The sequence below is a fragment of the Parasteatoda tepidariorum genome, chromosome 9 (assembly GCF_982258835.1).
Source record: "Parasteatoda tepidariorum strain Cologne lab strain chromosome 9, Ptep-v5.0, whole genome shotgun sequence".
NCBI lineage: Eukaryota > Metazoa > Arthropoda > Arachnida > Araneae > Theridiidae > Parasteatoda > Parasteatoda tepidariorum.
In genome coordinates this window covers 25,858,764-25,882,845 of record NC_141763.1, presented here as the reverse complement: position 1 = coordinate 25,882,845, position 24,082 = coordinate 25,858,764, and the positions used below count along the sequence as shown (strand labels likewise).

The window sequence follows — 24,082 nt, the reverse complement described above, 5'->3', positions numbered from 1 at the left end:
GTTCACTTTAAAATCTCATGCAAGGATCACAGGCCGCTCACAATAATCAATTTCTTCACCAGTAACGTCTGCCAGAGCCAGGGGTGAAAGCGAGACGGAAAAGAGAAAAGGCTGGTAGTAAAACCATTTCAGTTATAGCTAGTTATTGGGAGGAGTTTACGTATTATCTTTTTAAATTTTTCAACAATATCTACTTTATCTTGGAAAAGAAGCAGTTTTATATATATGCCATAATTATGAAAGAAATCTTGATAGTTACAGATATTTCATTTTTTTTCGAAAAAAATGATGGAATGAAATGTTTTACGTACCAGGTTTTTCTCTTTTCCGTCTTGCTATATAAGGGCTTTCACCCATGGCCAGAGCTTGTGAACCTGCAGTGGATAGCGGCAATACAGATTTTGCAATAAATAATTTAATATCCCTCCTGGCTGCATTTGGTGAAATATAAAAGGCAATTAGAACAGAGAAAACCTAACAATCAATTGATATTCACAAGAGCTTGACATAACCTTATATCCGTCGCATTGTTTTCACTCATTTTTTACAATTGTTATCCACTAAGTTTGAAAATAAAAAAGACTACCCTTTTAAATTATACTAGGAATCTTCGCCCCCTGCTCGATAGCGCTCACCAACCCCCGGAACTGCTTTCGCAGTTCATTTCGGATTGCTTCGCAATCCGATGCTCGCTTTGCTCGCTCATTGGATACGTTCTTAGCGTCTAGCTTTTGTATACTTTTTTGAACACTGAAGTTCCGAAAACTTTTCACTGTCGAAAATTCTAAACCTGTGCATTTCAATATTAATTTGAAATTGCAAACAGTTCACATATTTTTCTTAATCACACTATTCTAAATTTCAGTTGTTGAGAAAAGTAACTGTTGTAAGTTTTGTTTTAAAGTCCTTCCCACCAGAGGGCTAAAACCATGTGTTGTAAAACAATATGAAATAGTACTGAAAGCCGGATGTAAAGCATCGGCTTCGATGAAGATAATTTTGATAATTCGGTGAGAATTCACCCGATTAGCCATATCACGCTCACTACGTGCTCTTGCGTGCCGAAGCCTATCAATTAAAACGTATTAGCGTTTTATATAATATAGATTAGCCATATGATGTTCACTACGTGCTCTTGCGCGCCGAAGCATATCAATTAAAAATGAAAACTGTTGCCAACGCGAGAAAAGAAATATCATCGGTTTTATTGATGCATACGTACGTATTAGCGTTTTATATAATACTAGGAGGCTTCTCCCCCTGCTCGCTGGCGCTCGCCAACCCCCCGAACTGCTTTCGCAGTTCATTTCGGATCGCTCATTGGATACGTTCTTAACGTCTAGCTTTTGTATACTTTTTTGAACACTGAAGTTCCGAAAACCTTTCATTGTAGAAAATTCTAAACCTGTGCATTTCAATATCAATTTGAAATTGGAAACAGTTCACATATTTTTCTTAATCACACTATTCTAAATTTCAGTTGTTGAGAAAAGTAACTGTTGTAAGTTTTGTTTTAAAGTCTTTCCCACCAGAGGGCTAAAACCATGTGTTGTAAAACAATGTGAAATAGTACTGAACGCCGGATGTAAAGCATCGGCTTCGATGAAGATAATTTTGTGAGAATTTTTTTGATAATTCGGTGAGAATTCACCCGATTAGCCATATGATGCTCACTACGTGCTCTTGCGCGCCGAAGCCTATCAATTAAAAATGAAAACTTTTGCCAACGCGAGAAAAGAAATATCATCGGTTTTATTGATACATACGTACGTATTAGCGTTTTATATAATATATATGGATGTGTATCTAATCAAACTAAAATATTTCTAGAAAAACAATACTTTTATGACTTCTATTATTTTTTGTGCTAGTGAGAACCAAAACAATATGGAAATGAATGAGGGAAAACTGGATCCTACCACGTGATTTCCCGGCCAATAAAAATGTAGTGTTAAACGTTTAACGCAATCTTGTTGGAAGTCGCATAAGAAGTATAACTTCAAAAATTAATTTCCCATTAGAAAAGGCTTAATATAGCATCAAAGTTTTATGAATTATGGTAATATTAGCTACATAATATAGAATAGAAATATTGTGTAGTATAAAATTTTTATACTGGCCAAAATTTCATTGTGGCTAGAATTTTTTTACTGTGGTGAACAAAACGCTATAACACATCTTTCGCCCGGCATTTCGATTAAGTTTATCTGTTTGCATTCTTACAGCTGATTTAACTGGGATCGTAACCTCTTGTTCTACATATTATGCAAGATCTCCTTCCGTTGTAAAATGATTCTTACATCTTTCTCATGTGGTTCCATGGTGTAATGGTTAGCACTCTGGACTTTGAATCCAGCGATCCGAGTTCAAATCTCGGTGGAACCTGAATCAGACTTTTTTTTTCATGAATTTAATATATTTCCAATAATTTTATTTAGAAAAATTATCGTCATAAAATTTTTTATATTAGTTATTTGTGTTTCATTTTTATTTATATATTAATAAGAAATTGCAAGCCTCGTTTATTCTTTTATGTTAGATAAACAAATTATTAGGATAAAAATGCTCAAATCTCAATAGAATCTATTTAATTTATTTTATTAAATTTTTTTTTGTAAATTTAATATTTTTAAGCAATTATTTTAAAAAAATAATATCCGCAATAAATTTTTTATAGTTGTTTTATTAATAGTATAATTAGCATTTTTATTAAATTTAAATAATTTTTTTCTGTTAATATTCAAAAGAGTGTTTTGTTTATAGTTTTAAATTACATAAATAAAGTGTCAGTTTAAAAATGTTTCAAATAAATTGTCTATTTTACAAAAAAGCAAATTTTTTATTTCAAAATTCAATTCAATTTATATCGTTTATTTCGTATCAATTAAGATTTTTATTTTTTCTATATTTTCCGATGTGATTCCGTGATGTGTCAGTTAGGAATTGTGAAATGACAATTCAAATCTTGTTGGAACCTTCCTGATTATTTTTTAAAAATAAATTACAATCGATTATTTTAGAAATATTCATGCGAAAGTTTTTTTTTTATGTGATCAAGTACGCTTTTTGAGTTTTAAGTACAATAAAATTATAATAGACTTATTGTAAAGAACAAAACACTTAACATAATGAAAAGAAATTAGAGGCCCGATCATATTTGCTGAATAAAATAGATAAATAAATAAAATTTAAAGTAAAGCTCTAGGAATATCATAGTCGTGTTTTATTTAAGCATTTTAACTGTGCCTGTAACCTTTCCTAGTGTTAACTATACAGAGTCACTAGATTAATCATGAAGTTACTTTTGAAAGGTAACAGTTAACAATCTCAAATCAAATCAAGTGATACATTATGGTAAACAATGAACCCTAATTCCATATTGTTCCAAAATAAATTTCAAGAATGTAATAATTCGGTTATCAACCGTTACCGTTTCGTAAAAACTTTATGGAACCGTTGGTTCGAAATTTGTTGAATATAATTTCACAATGATATAAAAAAAAATATTTTTAACTAACGAACAAGGTGGCAATAGCGTTTTAAATAAAAATGATGAACTTTGTAGTAATAGAACATTTATTTATTTTCTTTAGTAAAAAAATATTCACCAGTTTTTATTTGTAACATAAATATTAATAATTTTTCAAATTCTTTTCTCAAGCATGCTTAAAATCACGTACTATTAAATTTGTATAAATGCACAAACTTCACTAGAAGTACGTGCGATTAGAGGTAGAGACAGATTTATAGATTATCATTTTAATTGCGTGTATATTAATCTGAAATTAGGTCACTACGATACACTATTAGTGCTCGTGACACTAATACTAGATTACTCGAAGCATATGTTCCACCACTTTTTTTATAAAATACTTTTTATGTCAAAACAAAGTTTTATATTTTCATAACAATAGTATTTTTATGAATTAAACCCATATACGAGAGCGAGTTGTTCAAATATCCATCTGAGAAAAAGGTCATTAATTGAAAACTGGAAGGAAGTGTTTGATAACTTCTTCGAAACGGGCGAGTCATATATGGATCAGGGTGGCGACAATCACGGTAAAAAGAATAAAACTGGTAGCCAAACTATTTTTATAGCGGTTTATATGTGGGAGAGGTACCAATAGTTTTCTTTATTTATATCACCAAGACTTAGTTCAAATTAAAAGTTATATAGTTACACTTTTAACTAATTTAGTTTGGGTGTATTTAATTTAAAGTGAAAGCAAAAATAAGGTTGTCATGCCCAAACTTAAGCTACTACTTTTTATTTTTTTCCATCCTGTTTCTGATTCCATGCGAATATATTTATGACTCGCCCGTCCGGAAAAGGTTAAGGCTCATTTTATTTTTTTGTGGATACCAGTGTGAAATTATTGTTTTTTATTGCATTAGATATATATCCGCGTCACCGATTTCAAATATGTTATCGGATTATCTGAATTAGCAACATTTCAGGCATGTATTCTCTGTGTGCAATTCAATAATACATTCCTTAGCAGCATTTTTAAAATTCACTCGAGTCAATATTAACTGCTACCACTTCTGTGCTACGTAGGAAGTGGTAGGAGGAATATAATACATTTCAGTTTATCGTGCAATATGTTATAGTTATTTGTTTCTTGTCTTGGGAGATAAAAGAAAGAACACAAACAAGTGTATAGGTATGTACGTAGATCTATGTATTTATTATGAATTTGCACTTTCAGAGAAAATTAAACTAAAATAAAAATACCTTTTAAAAAAAAATTGTACCTTTCAGAACAAAACTAATTTAAGATTTGAAATCCCCAAACCCGAATAGAGTGATATCAATTACTTGTATAAATGCAACAAAAAAATTTATTCCCCTTTGGACAAGGATAAATATAGTATCAAAGTTTAATGAATTATGGTAATATTAACAATATAATATAGAATAGAAATATTGTGTAGTAAAAAATTTATATTCTGGCCAAAATTTTATTGCGGCTAGAATTTTTTTACTGTGCTGAACAAAACGCTGTAACACAACTAACTTTCTAATAGAATTCGGCATTTCGATTCTGTTTATCCGTTTGCTTACTTACAGCTGATTAACTGGGATCGTAACCTCTTGTTCTACATATTATTATGCAAGATCTCCTGCCGTCATAAAATGATTCTTACATCTTACTGATGTGGGTTCCATGGTGTAATGGTTAGCACTCTGGACTTTGAATCCAGCGATCCGAGTTCAAATCTCGGTGGAACCTGAATTCGATTTTTTATAAATTTAATATTTCTAATAATTTATTTTAGAAAAATTATCCTCACGAAATTTTTTATATTAGTTTCGTGCGTTTCATTTTTATTAAATATTGATAAGAAATTGCGAGCCTCGTTTATTCTTATATGTTAGATAAACAAATTAATGGGATGAAAATGCTCAAATTTCAGTAGAATCTATTTGATTTATTTATTTGTTTCTTTTGTAAATTTAATACTTTTAAGCAATTATTTAAAAAATAATATCATTAATAAGTTCCTTATAGTTGTTTTATTAATATTGCTATTTTTATTAACATTTTTATTTAATTTAAATAATTCTTTCTATTAATATTCAAGCAGTAGTAAAGATTGTTTTGCTTATGCTTTTAAATTACACAAATAAAGTGTCTGTATAAAAATGTTTAAAATAAATTGTCAATTTTACGAAGAAGCGAATTTTTTATTGCAAAATTTAATTCAATTTATAAGGTTTATGAAATTTTAGATCATTTAAGATTTTTAATTTTTCCATACTTTCCAATGTGATTCCGTGGTGTGACAATTCGGAACTCTGAAATGACAATTAAAATTTTGCTAGAACCTTCCGGATTTTTTTTTTCATAAATATAAGCTTAACAATCTATTATTTTAGAAATAATATTCGTGCGAAAGTTTTTTTATATGAACAAATATGCTTTTTGAATTTTAAGTACAATAAAATTGTAATAGTTTTATAAAAATACAAAACACTTAACGCAATGAAAAGAAATTAGAGGTTCGATCATATTTGCTGAATAAAATAGATAAATAAATAATATTGAAAGTAAAGCTCTAAAAATATCATAGGTGTATTTTATTTAAGCATTTTAACTGTGCCTGTAATCGTTTCTAGTGTTAACTATACAGAGTCACTGGATTAATCATGAAGTTACTTTTGAAAGGTAAAAGTTAGCAATCTCAAATCAAATATGCATTCAATATGTAAATTATTTACACGCAATTAAAACTTGTTAGATAACTGATGAAAAATGAGCTATTTAAATAATTATCACTCATTTGTAAATTGCTCATCACAATGAACGACTTATATTTGTCAAGTTGAAGAACTTGTAGAGGTTAGACCTTGATTCGAACCTGCCTACTACAGAGCATTTGGCAAAGCAGTGATACGATCGGCTACGGATGCCCTAATGAATTAGTTAAACAAATTATACATTACGGTGAACAATGAACCCTAATTCCATATTGTTCCAAAATAAATTTCTAGTATGTAATAATTCAGTTATCAACCGTTACCGTTTTGTAAAACTTTATGGAACCGTTGGTGCTACTTTTGTTGGCTATAATTTCACAACAAAATAATAAAAAATATTTTTAACTAACGGACAAGGTAGCAAAAACGTTTTAAATAAAAACGAAGAACTTTGTAATAATATAACATTTATTTATTTATTTTAGTAAAAAGACAATTACCAGTTTTTGTTTATAACTTAAATTATAAATAATATTTCAAATTCCGTTAGTTAGCAAGAACATTTAGACATCTATTTGTAATAAGGATGCATATACTTCAATAGAAGTACGTGCGATTAGAGGTAGAGACAGATTAAAACTGGTGGCTTTATAAATTAATTCTTAAAATAATTCTTGCTGAAACAAGACTTTCTGATCATCATAACTTGTTATAATTTTAAATGTGTATATATTGATCTGAAATTAGGTCACTACAATACAGATTATATTAGTGTTCGTGACGCTAATACCAGATTACTCGAAGCATATGTTCCATCACTTTTTTTTTATAAAATACTTCAAAACAAAATGTTGTATTTTCATAACAATAGTCTTTTTATGAATTAAACCCATATACGAGAGCGAGTTTTCAAATATCAATCTGAGAAAAAGGTCATAAATTAAAAACTGGGAGGAAGTGTTTGATTAACTTCTTCAAAACGGGCGAGTCATATATGCATTTTCAGGGTGGCGATAATCAGGGTAAAAAAGATAAAACTGGTAGTTTAACTATCTTAAAGCAGTTTATTTGTGAATGGGGTAATAATAGTTTTCTTTATTTATATCACCAAGACTTAGTTCGAATTAAAATCTATTTAGTTTCACTTTTAACAAATATTAATTGGGTGTATTAGATTTAAAGTGAAAGCAAAAATAAGGTTGTCAAATTAGTCATACTCATTTCTTTCTTTATTTTTTTGTGGATACCAGTCTGAAATTTTTGTTTTTTATTGCATTAGATATACATCCGTGTCGCCGATTTCGAATATGTTATCGAATTCTCTATATAAGCAGCATTCCATGTATGTGCTCTGTATATGCAATTCAATAATACATTCCTTAGCAGTTTTAAAGTTCACTCAAATCAATATTAACTGTTTCCACTTTTCTGCTACATAAGAAGTGGTAGGAAGAATGCTATATTACATTTCAGTTTATTGCGCGAGTTAAGGATATTTGTCACTAGTCTTGGGAGATAAAAAAAACACAGACAAGTATATATGTATGTATGTAAACCTATACATGTATCATGAATTTGCACTTTCTGACAAAATTTAGCTTAAATAATAATACCTTCTTGAAAAAAATCTGTACCTTTCAGAACAAAACTAATTCAAGATTTGAAATCCCCAAACCAGAATAGAATAAGATCAATTACTTGTATGAATGCAACAAAAAAATTAATTCACCATTGGACAAGGATAAATATAGTATCAAAGTTTAATGAATTATGGTAATATTAACTACCTAATATAGAATAGAAATATTGTGTAGTAGAAAAATTTTATTCTGGCTAAAATTTCATTATGGTTTGAATTTTTTTAATGTGGTGAACAAAATGCTACAACACTTCCAACTTTCTAATAGTATTCGGCATTTCTATTCAGTTTATCTGTTTGCTTACTTACAGCTGATTTAACTGGGATCGCAACCTCTTGTTCTACATATTATTATGCAAGATCTCCTGCCGTCATAAAATGATTCTTACATCTTCCGGATGTGGGTTCCATGGTGTAATGGTTAGCACTCTGGACTTTGAATCCAGCGATCCGAGTTCAAATCTCGGTGGAACCTGAATCAGACTTTTTTTTTAAAAATTTTTTATAAATTTAATATTTCCAATAATTTATTTTAGAAAAATTATCCTCAGGAAATTTTTTATATTAGTTATTTGTGTTTCATTTTTATTTATATATTGATAAGAAATTGCGAGCCTCGCTTATTCTTATATGTTAGATAGACAAATTATTAGGATAAAACTGCACAAATCTCAGTAGAATCTATTTGATTTATTTCTTTTGTAAATTTAATATTTTTAAGCAATTATTTAAAAAAATAATATCAACAATAAATTCTTTATTGTTGTTTCATTAATATTATTTTTTATTAACATTTTTATTTAATTTAATTAATTCTTCCAATTCGAGCAGTAGTAAAGATTGTTTTGCTTATGCTTTTAAATTATACAAATGAAGTGTCTGTATAAAAATGTTTAAAATAAATTGTCAATTTTACAAAAAAGCGAATTTTTTATTTCAAAATTCAATTCAATTTATAAAGTTTTTGAAATTTCAGATCATTTAAGATTTTTATTTTTTCCATATTTTCCAATGCGATTCCGTGGTGTGACAATTAGGAACTCTGAAATGACAATTCAAATCTTGTTAAAACCTTCCTGATTTTTTTTTATTTTACAAAATTAAGCTTAGCAATCGATTATTTTAGAAATAATATTCATGCGAAAGTTTTTTTTTTGTGAACAAATATGCTTTTTGAGTATTAAGTACAATAAAATTGCAATAGTTTTATAAAAATACAAAAAAAAATAACGCAATGAAAAGAAATTACAGGTTTGATCATATTTGCTCAATAAAATAGATAAAATTGAAAGTAAAGCTCTAGGGATATCATAGTCGTGTTTTATTTAAGCATTTTAACTGTGCCTGAAACCGTTTCTAGTGTTAACTATACAGAGTCACTGGATTAATCATGAAGTTACTTTTGAAAGGTAAAAGTTAACAATCTCAAATCAAATATACATTCAATATGTAAGTTATTTACACGCAATTAAAACTTGTTTGATAAATTAGAATATCTTTATCTCTTTATTTTTAAAACATAAAAATGAGCTTTTTATTTATTATCAGTCATTTGTAAATTGCTCATCACAATGAACGACTTATATTGTCAAGTTGAAGAACTTGTAGAGGTTAGACCTTGATTCTAACCTGCCTACTACAGAGCATTTGGCAAAGCGGTGATACCTATCGGTTACGGAGGCCCTTATGTGTTAAATTCAAAACAAGTGATACATTATGGTAAACAATAAATCCTAATTCCACATTGTTCTAAAATAAATTTCATGAATGAAATAATTCAATTATCAACCGTTAACGTTTTGTTAAAACTTTATGGAACCGTTGGTACTAAATTAGTTGATTACAATTTCACAACGATATAATAGAAAATATTTTTAACTAACGAACAAGGTGGCAATAACGCTTTAAATAAAAATGATGAACTTTGTAGTAATAGAACATTTATTTTCTTTAGTAAAAAACATTTACCAGTTTTTATTTGTAACATAAATATTAAAGGTTTTTCAAATTCATTACCCGAGCGGCATGAAGAAAGCTCATTAAAAATTAAAATGCATGTACTTCACTGGAAGTTCGTGCGATTAGAGGTCGAGACAGATTTGACAATCAATCCGTGGAATACCAACTGCTTATATAATGTGGTACCAAGTTATGTAGTAAAATTCGCTAAAGAAGGATATGTACGCCTACTTTCTAATAGAGTAACCAGTAACTTATAATTTTTGATATTTAATGGTGAAAGAAATTACTTAAAATTAAAAATACTAAACTCAAGGTAACTTAAATTTCGCTACAGCTAGAAAATACTTTTTTACAAAGTTGAGCAAGTTGGCATCTCTGCAGTCCTTTCCAGAACGATAAAAACTGGTGGCTCATTTAATTTATTAACTTGTTATTATTTTAAATGTGTGTATATTGACCTGAAATTAGGTTACTACAAAACATATTATATTAGTGTTCTTGACACTAATACTAGATTACTCGAAGCATATGTTCCACCACTTTTTTTATAAAATACTTTTTATGTCAAAACAAAATGTACTTTCTTAACAATAGTCTTTTATAAATTAAACCCATACAATAGCGTGGTTTTTTTCAAATATCAATCTGAGAAAAAGGTTATGAATTGAAAACTGGGAGGAAGTGTTTGATTAGCTTCATCAAAACGGGCGAGTCATATATGCATTCTCAGGATGGCGACAATCAGGGTAAAAAAGATAAAACTGGTAGTTTAGCTATCTTATAGCACAGGGGTGGCCAAGCTCCTTAAGAGTCGAGCCATTTTTCAAAATTTGAAATTTTTCGCGAGCCGCAATTAAATACGTATTTAAAAAGTAGGCAAAAAAGGAGTAGAATTTTTTTTATACCTTTTATTAAAAAATTTACAGAATTATTTTAACTCTAATTATTATTTTTTTTTCAAATTTACACAAATTATATTTATTGAAAACATGTAAATAAGAGTACAAAATACAGGGTTATTCATAATTCTCTCCGGGGTTTCGAAGCGTTATAGTAAAAAAACGAAGACGAATATGGCAAAAAAGAGCATATGAAATTGTCCCGAAAGTATTCAGGTTTTAATTTAAGCAGTTGCCGGCAGATGGCAGTAACACTGAAGCCAGTTGTAGTAAATATAAGGTTGTAGTAAACAGAGTGAATTATGAATAACCCTGTATGTGTATTGAATTTAAATATTAAAAATTAAACACATTTATTTTACTTCTTTTGATAATTCTTTAAAATTTGGTAAATAATTGGTGACAGCGCTTCTCATAGTAATTCTTTGAGATGTTGGTCAGTTAATACTGATCGGTGTTTGGATTTCACGAATTTTAAAGTGGAATAAAATGATTCACATAAGTACGTTGTTCCGAATATTGAAATAATTCGACAAGCAGCCTTTTTCAATTCAGGATACTTCGATTAAGGTGCAAATTTCCAAAATTCAGTTATCGACGCCGACTTATATTTAAATTGCAGAGGTTGATCTTCTTGCATCTCTATTAATTCTTATTCTCCAGATGTTTTTTGAGTCATAATTATATTGGAAATGGAAAACTCAGCTTGAATTATGTTAATTTGAAATAGATTCAGAAAAAAATCAAGAGACGATTTAAAATATTTGAAGGCTTGAAATCTATTTTGAGAATTCCGTCAATATTCTTTCTAGCTTTTTTATATACTCGTTGAGTTTTTCTTGTATAATATTGAAAAAAATTTTTTAATTCGAGGAAAATGACAAAATATTTTATTTTTAATGTCCTTTTGAAAAAGTTGTAAGTTAGTTTGAAAACTAAATATACACTGTGAGAGGTCAGATATTATTTTATCTTTCCCCTGCAATTGTAAATTCACTGTTTGCACATGTTCCATGACATCAGTTAAAAATATTAAGTCTTGTGACCACTCGTCATCATCTAATTCTGAATAGGTTATTTTCTTTTATTTTAGAAATGCAGTTATCGGGTCAAACAAATCTACAAAACAATTTAATACGCTGTATCTAGATAACCATATAATAATGCAAAGGAAATTAATGCCATTTGGAAGTTTTTCGTACTTTAATTCTTTAAAGAAATTTTTGAATTGTCGATGATTTTTTTGCATTGGGGCGAACGTATTTTACAATGTGTAACATCGTTTTCAAAACATTAGGATATTTTAAATATTTTGTAACGAGATGTTCTCGGTGAATTATGCAGTGACTCGGCATGATTTTTGGAATTTGAGAATCATCTCTTAAAATCCCAATGACACCGATTTTTTTTACCCAGCCCAGCATTGCCGGAGCTCCATTAGTTGCAATGCTTGCAAGTTTTCGTTATGGAATCTAATGCATTTTTAATTATCGACACTGCGGGTTGACTCTTGAATGAATGAGAACTCGGATGAATGAAAAGAGAACTCGGGTATGAACAAAAATGAAAAGAGAACTCGGGTACATTTATCGAGAACCACTAGCAATCATTCAAAGAGCCGCATGTTGGCCACCCCTGTTATAGCAGTTTATTTGTGAACGGGGTAATAATAGTTTTCTTTATTTATATCACCAAGACTTGGTTCAAATCAAACGTTATATCTTTACACTTTTAACAGATATTAATTGGAGGTATTAGATTTAAAGTGAAAGCAAAAATAAGGTTGTCAAATTAGCCATGCCCTAACTTAAGCTACTGATTTTTATTTTTTTTTCGTCCTGTTTCTGGTTCCATGCGAATATATTTCACTCACCCGTCACGAGGAGGTTAAAGCTCATTTCATTTTTTATTTTTTTGTGGAAACCAGTCTGAAAGTTTTGTTTTTTATTGCATTAAATATATATCCGTGTCACCGATTTTAAATATGTTATCGGATTATCTGTATAAGCAACATTTCATGCATGTGCTCTGTATATGCAATTCAATAATACATTCCTTAGCATTTTTAAAATTCACTCGAGTCAATATTAACTGTTTCCACTTCTCTGCCACATAAGAAGTGGTAGGAAGAATGCTATAATACATTTCAGTCTATTGCGCGATGTGTTAAGGTTATTTGTTTATTGTTTTTGAAGATAAAATACCCAGACAAATGTAGATGTATGTATGTAAACCTACACATTCATTATGAATTTACACTTTCAGACAAAATTAAACTAAAATAAAAATACCATTTTCAAAAAAACTGTTCCTTTCAGAACAAAATTAATTTCATATTTGAAATCCTCAAACCCGAATAGAGTAAGATCAATTACTTGTGTAAATGCAACAAAAACATTAATTCACCATTGGATAAGGATAAATATAGTATCAAAGTTTAATGAATTATGGTAATATTAACTAAAGTAATATAGAATAGAAATATTATGTAGTGGAAAAATTTTATTCTGGCCAAAATTTTATTGTTGCTCGAATTTTTGTAATGTGGTGAACAATGAAATATTTTTATTGTGACCAACGAAATGTTATAACGCATCTAACTTTTTGATTGAACTCGTCATTTCTATTCAGTTTATCCGTTTGCTTACTCACAGCTGATTGCCGGGGTTCGTCACATCTTTGCTCTACATATTATTATGCAAGATGTTCAATCTCCTTCTGTTATAAAATGATTCTTACATCTTCCTTATGTGGTTCCATGGTGTAATGGTTAGCACTCTGGACTTTGAATCCAGCGATCCGAGTTCAAATCTCGGTGGAACCTGAATCAGACTTTTTTTTTATGAATTTAATAGTTCCAATAATTTATTTTAGAAAAAATATCCCCATTAAATTTTTTATATTAGTTTTATTAAAATATATCTTTATAAACTTTAAAAAAATTTCTTTCATTTTTATTTATCTGTTAATAAGAAATTGCATGCCTCGTTTATTCTTTTATGTTCATAAATGAATAAATATTTAATATATTTAATGCACTAAATATAATGTTCTTTAATGTTAGATAAACAAATTATTAGGATAAAAATGCTCAATGCTGTAATGAGTAATATTCAGGATTTTGAATCCAGTTATCCGAGTTCAACTCGCGGTGTCAACTACTTCAATTCTCTTTCTTTAATATAAAATTAATTTTTTCAATCAATTATTTTATATAATAATTTCCACGTGAAAATTTCTTACATTAACTTATATCTTAATATAATTTTATTTCCTTTAAATAATTTTGATTGTTATTATACTTATTTTTGTAAAATTAAAAAAGAGCATGTTCCGCTTATTGTGTCATATTATGATAAATAAATTCTAAGGATAAAAATCTTGCGATTAAATTGACTATTTTACAACAAAGCAATTTTGTTATTATAAAGTAAAATTTATGTCTTAATTGAGCTTTATAAAGTTTAAAATTCAGCTTAAGTAAATACCATACTGTTGTGGATTCATGGTGTAATGATTAACACTCCGGACATTGAATCTAGCGATCTGAGTTAAATCTCTTTGAAACCTGAATTAGATTTTTCTTTCATAAATTTCCAAACATTAATTTTAGTAAAACTATCCTCAAGAATTTTTTTATATTAGTTTTATTAAGATATACTTTTAGTAACTTAAAAAAATCTTCTTTTATTTATATATTAATAAGAAATTGCATGCTCTGCTTATTATTTTATGTTAGATAAAGAAATTATTAAGGTAAAAATGCTCAAATCTTAGTAGAACCAATTTGATTTTTTTTTTTTTTTTTTTTTTGTAAAAATAATATTTTCAATCAATTATTTTAAAAAGTAATATCCCCAATAAATTATTAATGTTTGCTTTATTGATGTTAAGTATAATTACAATTATTATAAGTTTTATTTAAGTTAAATGATTATTCCTATTATTATTTATACAGGGTGGTTCTAAAAAGATGGGAAAAATTTTAGGAAGTGATAGTACACACCCAGACAAACAATTTTTATCAAAGAATGCATGGTCGAAAACAAAACGCAAAGGTGCTGGCGCATTTGGAAAGTTTTTTCATGCAAACGAGAAAGCTCCATTCCTATAGCGAGTTACTGCGCTACGTTATTTGTCGGCAAGCTTTCGGCCGCTGCAGGGAAAGTTCGCCTATCTTTTCATCGTCGTTGTACCAGCATAGCCGCTGCCGGCCACTGTTTTGAACTGTTATTGTAATCACATGCCATTATATTTGCTTTTATAACTTAACTTCATCGTTCTTTGTGTGTTTACCTCATATAAGAGCATAAACTTTGACGCCCTCTATCGGTTTTGGGTTTTGTTTTCGACCAGGCATTCTTTGATAAAAATTGTTTGTCTGGGTGTGTACTATCACTTCCTAAATTTTTTCCCATCTTTTTAGAATCACCCTGTATAGTATTAAAGGTTGATTTGTTTATTCTTTTAAGTTTCATAAAAAAAATACCAGGACAGAAATATTTTGAATAGACTGTGTATTTTATAAAGAAGCAATTTTGTTATTCTAAAATTAAATTCCTTTATAAAATTTTCGAAATTTCATGCCATTTAAGAAATTAAATTTCAAATATTTTCCAATGTGATTCCATGGTGGGACGGTTAGCAACTCTGGAATGACAATTCAAATTTTGTTGGAACCAACCTGATTTTTTTAAAATAAAATTAACCCTTTAACTTGTGCGCTCGAGTTAATTCGAGGGCGCTAAACAGGCCAAACTGTGCACATTCGAGATAATTCGAGCAGAAGTTGTATTTTATGCTGCTATAATTTTGTTGGAACCATTTGTTGGCATTTTGTTGGAACCAACCTGATTTTTTTTAAATAAAATTAACCCTTTAACTTGTGCGCTCGAGTTAATTCGAGGGCGCTAAACAGGCCAAACTGTGCACATTCGAGATAATTCGAGCAGAAGTTGTATTTTATGCTGCTATTATTTTGTTGGAACCATTTGTTGGCATTTTGTTGGAACCAACCTGATTTTTTTTAAAATAAAATTAACCCTTTAACTTGTGCGCTCGAGTTAATTCGAGGGCGCTAAACAGGCCAAACTGTGCACATTCGAGATAATTCGAGCAGAAGTTGTATTTTATGCTGCTATAATTTTGTTGGAACCATTTGTTGGCATTTTGTTGGAACCAACCTGATTTTTTTTAAAATAAAATTAACCCTTTAACTTGTGCGCTCGAGTTAATTCGAGGGCGCTAAACAGGCCAAACTGTGCACATTCGAGATAATTCGAGCAGAAGTTGTATTTTATGCTGCTATAATTTTGTTGGAACCATTTGTTGGCATTTTGTTGGAACCAACCTGATTTTTTTTAAAATAAAATTAACCCTTTAACTTGTGCGCTCGAGTTAATTCGAGGGCGCTAAACAGGCCAAACTGTGCACATTCGAGATAATTCGAGCAGAAGTTGTATTTTATGCTGCTATAATTTTGTTGGAACCATTTGTTGGCATTTTGTTGGAACCAACCTGATTTTTTTTAAAATAAAATTAACCCTTAAACTTGTGCGCTCGAGTTAATTCGAGGGCGCTAAACAGGCCAAACTGTGCACATTCGAGATAATTCGAGCAGAAGTTGTATTTTATGCTGCTATAATTTTGTTGGAACCATTTGTTGGCATTTTGTTGGAACCAACCTGATTTTTTTTAAAATAAAATTAACCCTTTAACTTGTGCGCTCGAGTTAATTCGAGGGCGGTAAACAGGCCAAACTGTGCACATTCGACATAATTCGAGTAGAAGTTGTATTTTATGCTGCTATAATTTTGTTGGAACCATTTGCTGGCATTTTGTTGAAACCAACCTGATTTTTTTAAAATAAAATTAACCCTTAAACTTGTGCACTCGAGTTAATTCGAGGGCGCTAAACAGGCCAAACTGTGCACATTCGAGATAATTCGAGCAGAGGTTATATTGTATGCTGCTATAATTTTTCACACTCGAATATGATCGAGAATTGAAAATAACAATGTGAAAGCTAAGATGAAAATAAATCGTTTTATTGATATTTATCATTTACATAGGATTGTAAGCTATAACACTTATTTATTCAAGAATAAGATATAGCTTTTTTCCTTGGAACAAAAGCCCAGTAAATCAAAATTGTCCACCAAAAGAATTTTTTTTTGTTGCCAAGACATTGTTCTAAAGTGTGTTTTTTTACATAAAAAAATCGATTTTTTTGGGGGGGACTAGTCCTCCCGGTTGGGGATTGGGCGTGGGGCCAGCTACCCCACAGTGTGAAAGACCCCCACTTCAGAAACCTGAACAATGTGCATATACCGGCTCCGTTTTGAGTCAGCCAAGCCCTGCAAGGGGCTGCTGCGCTGATAAAGAAGAAGAAGATTTTTTTTTTATATGATCAGTTATGTTTTTGAGTTTTAAGTGCTATAAATTTGCTATGATTTTATTTAAAAAAAAAACATTTATCGGGATGAAAAATAAAAGAAACTACCGATTCGATCATACTGGCTCAAATAGATAGATGAATAAAATTAAAAGTAAAGCTCTGAGAATATTATAGGTTATTTTATTTAAGCATTTCAACTATGCCTATAGCTGTTTCGAGTCTTTAACTGTACAGAGTCGGTGGATTAATCATGAAATTAGTTTTGAAAGGTAAAAGTAAACCATCTCAAAGCAAATATGGTTTTAATTTTATAAATGATCTGTAAACAATTTTAACTTATTTCATGACTTTGAATGTAGATTACCAGTTTAATTTTAAAACATTAAAATGGAGTTTTATTTATTATTACTCATTTAATTATTGACTACTATGAATGGCTTAAAAACCTTGTAACTTGAAGAACAGATTATTACAAAGCAATTGACGTAGTGGTAATACCGCTCGGATACGGAGGCCCTAGTGTTGTGATGAAATGTAATGAAATTAGCACATTAGGGCCTAATGTGGTAATTTCATTACAAATTATACACATTATGGTGAACCATGAAACCTAATTCCTTATTGTTCCCAGATAAATTTCTAGAATGGAATAATTTAGCTATCAGCCATTACCGTTTTGTAAAAATTTCATGAGACCGTTGGTCCTTAACCCGTTTTGTCCCGAATTTATAAATTGAAATAATACAAGAAGTGGTTTTATGGAAAAAGTGGTATAATATATTATCGAAATTAATTGGTTTTTCTACTGTTAAGGCATTCAAAAAGTCTTTGATAGATCGAAACGTATTCGTTCTTTAGAATTCTATATCTAATCGGAAATAACTAATTCATTCTGGTATCTGAGAATCCTTTAATTCACCCAGATAAATGAAAATACTGAAAAAAGTTTTCCACCACAATGAATGTCTTTGAAAAAAGGAACTGTCCTAAATATATGACGCTGGGCGTTAACCGGTTAATTTGTTGATTACAATTTCCAGAGATGCCAACTGCTCCGGGGACGCCAAAATAATTAAGAAAACGGTAAATAACTTCAAACTAAATTTTGAAAATATTTGACTATTTTGGCTTGTTTTTAAAAAGTTATAGCATGAAGTAACTACCATAAAGTGGTGAATTATATGAGCCTACGAATTATTTAGAAATAGTGGTGGATAAAAATCTACTAAATTGAATTTATTAAACCAAGAAACACAATTGATAAACTACCACTTTAAAATATTTATTTGCTGTCCGGAGCAAGTTGGCATCTCTGAATTTCACTACAATTTAGTTAAAATCTTTCTTAAACGAACGAACAAGGTAGCAAAAACGTTTTAAATAAAATCGATGAATTTCGTAGTTCGAGCATTTAATTAATTTATTTTAGAAAAAAGATAGTTACCAGTTTTTGTTTGCAACATAATTATATATTATATTTCAAAATCGCATTACTGTTGAAAGGTGAAAACTAAAAAGTCTGCTTTTAAATAACGCATGAACTTCAGTCGAAGTAAGTGCGATTAAGAAACGTAAGACTAGTAACACATAATTTAATTTAATCTTTTCTTTAAGAATAAAATATTCGGAGCATCATATTTTTTTTATTATTTTAAATGTGTATATTTTGATCTGAAATAGGTCATTACGATACATATTATAATGCTAGGGACACTAGAAATTACTAGATTAGTTTAAGCAAAAATGTTTTTAAAGTTAAAACAAAATGTTGGATTTTTAGTAACAATAGTCTTTTATGAATTAAACCCAAACGAGAGCGATTTTTCAAATATCAATCAGAGAAAAAGACTCATAAATTAAAATAACCGGGAGTAAGTGTTTGATTAAGGCTCATTTCATTTTTTAAGTGGATATCACTTAGGAAATTTTTGTATTTAATTGCATGAGATGTATATCCGCTTCACTGATTTCACATCTGCAGTCGAATTCCCTGAATGAGCTGTAGTTTTCATGCCATTCAATAACATATTTCCTTAGTAGCATTTTTAAAATTCACTCGAGTCAAAACTAACTGCCCCCACTTCTCAGCTACGTAGGAAGTGGTAGGAAGAACGCAATAATACTTTTCAGTTTATGATGCGGTATTTTTAGGTTATTTTTTTCTTGTCTTTAGAGTTAAAAAAACAGACAAATATATATGTATGTACGTAAACCTATACGTTTTTTATGACCTTGCGCATTCAGACAAATTAAACTAAACTAAAAATACCGTTTTGAAAAAATCTGTTAATTTCCGATCAAAACTTATTTCAGATTTAAAATCCCCAAACCCGAATAGAGATTTTTTTTTAAGCAGTTCTTCGCCGTGGAAGATGCTGAAGGTGTTGCTCATTTTGCGTTGCCTGATGAGCCAATTACCTCCTAGATGGTAATTGGATAATGGCACCTTGTGACGTAGACGAGCAAGATTACCCATACTGTCACAGATACACGTTCATAGGGTGGGTTCATAAGATCATCAATTACTTGTATAAATACAACAAAAACATTTGTTTCCCGCTGGACAAGGATAAATACATATCAAAATTTACTAAACTATGGTAATATTAACTGCATGATATAGAATTAAAATAGTGTGTAGTAAAATTTTTTTTATTGTGGCCAACAAAATGCTATAACGCATCTAACTTTCTAATAGAACTTGTCATTTCTATTCAGTTCATCCGTTTGCTTACTTCCAGCTGATTAGCTGGGATCGTAACCTCTTTGCTCTACATTTTGTTATGCAAGATATTCAGTGATAAAATGATTGTAACATCTTGCTGATGTGGGTTCCATGGTGTAATGGTTAGCACTCTGGACTTTGAATCCAGCGATCCGAGTTCAAATCTCGGTGGAACCTGAATTAAATTTTTTTTTTTTAAATTTATTTTTCCAATAAATTATTTTATAAAATAATGTAATGTTTTTACATTTACTTTATCATAATATATTTTTATTTCATTTAAATAAATTTTATTATTATACTTATTTTTTATAATAATAAAAAAGAGAACGTTCCGCTTATTACGTCATATTATGATAAACAAATTATTATGATAAAAATTTTGTGATTAAACAATATATTTTACAGTAAAGATTTTTTTTATTTTTTAAAAAAATTATATCTTTATTGATTTTTATAAAATTCAAAATTCAATTTGTATAATTTCCATGTTTCTTTGGATCCATGATGTAATGGTTTAGCACTCTGGACTTTGAATCCAACGATATGAGTTCGACTCGCGGATTTAACTACTTTAATTCTTTTTTTTTTTCATAAAATTAATTTTCCCAATCAATTATTTTATGAAATAATTTCCACAATTTTTTTTACATTTACTTTATCACAAAATAACATTTTATTAATATTAGAATTTTTTTTTTTTTTAACATGTAAAAAGAGCACATTTCGTTTATTGTGTCTTATTATGATAAACAAATTATTAGGATTAAAAAACTTATGATTAAATTATCTATTTTACAACCTAGCAATTTTGTTTTTTTTCAAAATGAAATTATATTTTTTGGAGCTTTATAAAATTTAAAATTCCGTTTGTATAAATACCACGCTTCTGTGGATCCATAGAGTAATAGGTAGCACTTCTGGACTTGAAAATCAAGCGATTCGAGTTCATCTCAGGGTAAAAACTGTATAAAATTATTTTTCAAATATGTTATATTTCTAATCGATTATTTTAGAAATAATATCCACATGAAATTTTTTAATATCAGTTTCGTCAAAAAATATTTTTCACAAGTTTAAGTTTAAATTACTTTTCATGTTATAATTTTCATTCATATAATAATAAAAAATGACATGTTTCATTAATCTTTCATGTCAGGTAAGCAAATTATTCGGAATAAAATGTTTCGATTCAATAATTTGTTCTATAGAGGAACAATTTTGCTTTTTTAAAGTTTAAATTTAATTTTCATTGAATTAAAATATAGTGTACGTAATGGTTAATACGCGGATCTTTAACTGCATGTTTTTAGTTAGCTTAGTTCAGACTCGTTACTTTTTTTCAAAAATATATTTAAATAACAATAAAAAGGGTGTTTTTTATTATTCCCGGAAAAAAACTAAAAAATGAAATTTATTTGTTACCAGTTTTTACTCCGGAGTGCGCCGCCCGATGAGACAATCTACCGTGACCCGCCGGTGGGTCACCCCGGCGTGAACGTGTTAAACAAAAATTACGTTTAGCTAAATGTGGATAATACACTTTTGCTGAAGATTGTTTTGCGTATATATATATACGTTAAAGATATCGAAAACATCTAATAGTTAATAATAAAGATTAATGAAAAAAGATATTAAAGGAAAAAGAATTAAAAAAATAAAATATTTAAAAAAATATTAAAAAGCAGGAAACAAAATAATGAAAAGATATAATCTCTTCATCAGCTCACACGATTATATCCGCAAAAAGGAGTGCTTTCTAATATTGCATCAATATAGTCAAAGTAAAATATAGCAATACAATAGTGTGAGGAGCACTCAAAAAAATTGAGACGAAAATGGAACTTATTATTAATTTTCTTGGTTTTTCTCTTTTTTTTGTTTTGTTTTTATCCTTTTTGTCTTTATATATATATATATATATATATATATATATATATATATATATATATATATATATATATATATATATATATATAAGAAGAAAATTATTTACAATATTTTTTAAAAGTATTTAAAAAACATAATTTTTAATACTTCAAAAAAAAAATTTAATTAAAATTTGGACAGCAAAACTAAGAAAAGATATAATCTCTTCATCAGCTCACACGATTATATCCGCAAGAGGAGTGCTTTCTAATATTGTATTAATATAGCCAGAGCAAAATATATCAATACAACAGTGTGAGGAGCACTCAAAAAAATTTTAACGAAATTGGAACACATTAAGTAAAAAATATGTACGGAAAAACAAAGAAATATATCAAGCAAAAAACTGAAAATAAAATGTAAAGAGATTAGAGAACAGTACACGAAAGGAAATCTATATAGTGAGGAGCGAATTAAATGAACTTACGCGTACCGGAATCTTTCAAGAATGATTTATAATATTTTCGTAATAAGATTGCCAGATTACAATATATGAAAACAGAAGCATAAATAAAGTGATATCTTATGGCACGTTCTTACTGCTAAACTGAAGCGCGTCTAATTTGTTAGTTACCTTGGGTGGGCCCGAAAATGGATGCGCGCAAGGTAATAATATAATACAGGATAATTTAAAGTTCGTAATTAAAAAGTTTGATAATTAAAACAATTATTTTAAAAAAAAAAAAAAACAGGATTTACTCGTTTTGAATTGATTTTTAGCAGGAGCCAAATTATTATTGCTGCTGAAATCCAAATATTAGGCTCAAAGAGCAATGCCCTAAACACAAAAAAATTAGAAGACGAACTGAAAACGGAAACAAAAAGAAAACGAAAGTAAGCTAATAGTAGATAATATTAAGCGCTAAAGCTGCTTTAAATATGATCACTATAACATAGCACAATAAAAACAAAACCGAACTAAAAACGGAACCAAAAAGAAAACGGAAGTAAGGTAATAGTAGATAATATCAAGCGCTAAAGCTGCTTTAAATATGATATATATATATATATATATATATATATATATATATATATATATATATATATATATATATATATATATATATATATATATATATATATATATATCCGACCATATACATATTTATTTTATGCAAAAATGTTTTAAAATTTAAATTTAACCAATTATATTATTTCAACTAAGCAAAATTTATTATTCACAACTGTGCTTACGAAATAGTATATCAGTTATCTTTTTAAGTATTGATGATGGTTTCAATTTTTCACTTTTTATTCCCTTAACATTACTATTATTTTAAGATTTAATGTTTCAAAAGCTGAGAGTTGGCAAGTAACATCAAAAACTATGCGAGAGGTTTCTAGTGATGAAATACCGTCTGGATTGTTTTCAAGGATATTAAGTATTACCTAGATTTATTTTCATTCATTTGTGTTGATGAAGAAAAACAGGTGCCATTGATTAATTTTTCGATTAGTTTGAAGGTGAGGAATATCTAAGGCCGAAATAAATGTTGTTTTTTTTATTGATGATGGGCTATAATTTCATAGATATTAGTTGCATAGCTTTATCCTTGTCCTCTGTGGCATAAAAAATATCAAAAAGATAAATGTTTCAGTTTGTTTTTTAAACCTTTTTTTTTTTAAAAATAAATAAAATTAAAAATTGCACAACTTGAAAGACTAGAACTTTTAGAGAAGCTATAATTCCATTAGGTGCGCCATTTTCTGTTCGCTATGCTCAACAATCCTACTTTTGATAAGCAAATATTTTTTTTTAATGCTAAGCAGTTTACTATATTAAAGTTAAAAATCATTCGAAATCCCAAAATATGTGTCACACTATTATGACAGATTTGGTTCCACAGATTTAATTTCCTCCATGTTTATTACATGCAAATATATTTGTTTTGCTCGGCTTCTTCGCAATTTCAGCACCATTTTTTTTTTTGTGTATATAAAATTCGTTAAATGCCTTTTTTTTGAAAAAGAGATTATAATGAAAAAATTTATTTCCTATTACTACTCTACAATTTTAAGTACATATTTCGCATTCATTATTTAAATGGCATATATTGACTAAACACAGTTTTTGCAATGCAAGTAAATGTAACTTACAATGCAAATTTTCAATGCATGTAGATATAATTTATTTAACACGTTGAATGCCATGGGGGTCACCGGCGACCGGCACTGAGTTAGTTCGTAGCACCATTGGGATCACCGGTGACCGGTGTAGCCAAGATTATTAGAAACACATAATTCGAGTAAATTTTTAATTCTTTTAATTTTTTTATATTATTATCGTTACTAAAATGGTTTGAAGAAATTAATGCAATACATACTG

At 28.9% G+C, this 24,082-nt stretch overlaps 5 non-coding genes across 5 annotated transcripts; all 5 read left to right on the top strand.

Moving 5' to 3' along the window:
- The first annotated feature begins 2,313 nt into the window (after nucleotides 1-2,313).
- Nucleotides 2,314-2,385, top strand: TRNAQ-UUG (transfer RNA glutamine (anticodon UUG)). The gene has a single exon. It is a non-coding gene; the product is annotated as a tRNA-Gln (tRNA).
- A 2,780-nt stretch (nucleotides 2,386-5,165) lies between these two features.
- TRNAQ-UUG (transfer RNA glutamine (anticodon UUG)) lies at nucleotides 5,166-5,237 on the top strand. Its single transcript has one exon. It is a non-coding gene; the product is annotated as a tRNA-Gln (tRNA).
- A 3,010-nt stretch (nucleotides 5,238-8,247) lies between these two features.
- On the top strand, nucleotides 8,248-8,319 carry TRNAQ-UUG (transfer RNA glutamine (anticodon UUG)). The gene has a single exon. It is a non-coding gene; the product is annotated as a tRNA-Gln (tRNA).
- A 5,138-nt stretch (nucleotides 8,320-13,457) lies between these two features.
- Nucleotides 13,458-13,529, top strand: TRNAQ-UUG (transfer RNA glutamine (anticodon UUG)). The gene has a single exon. It is a non-coding gene; the product is annotated as a tRNA-Gln (tRNA).
- A 6,403-nt stretch (nucleotides 13,530-19,932) lies between these two features.
- On the top strand, nucleotides 19,933-20,004 carry TRNAQ-UUG (transfer RNA glutamine (anticodon UUG)). Its single transcript has one exon. It is a non-coding gene; the product is annotated as a tRNA-Gln (tRNA).
- The last annotated feature ends 4,078 nt before the right edge of the window (nucleotides 20,005-24,082 follow it).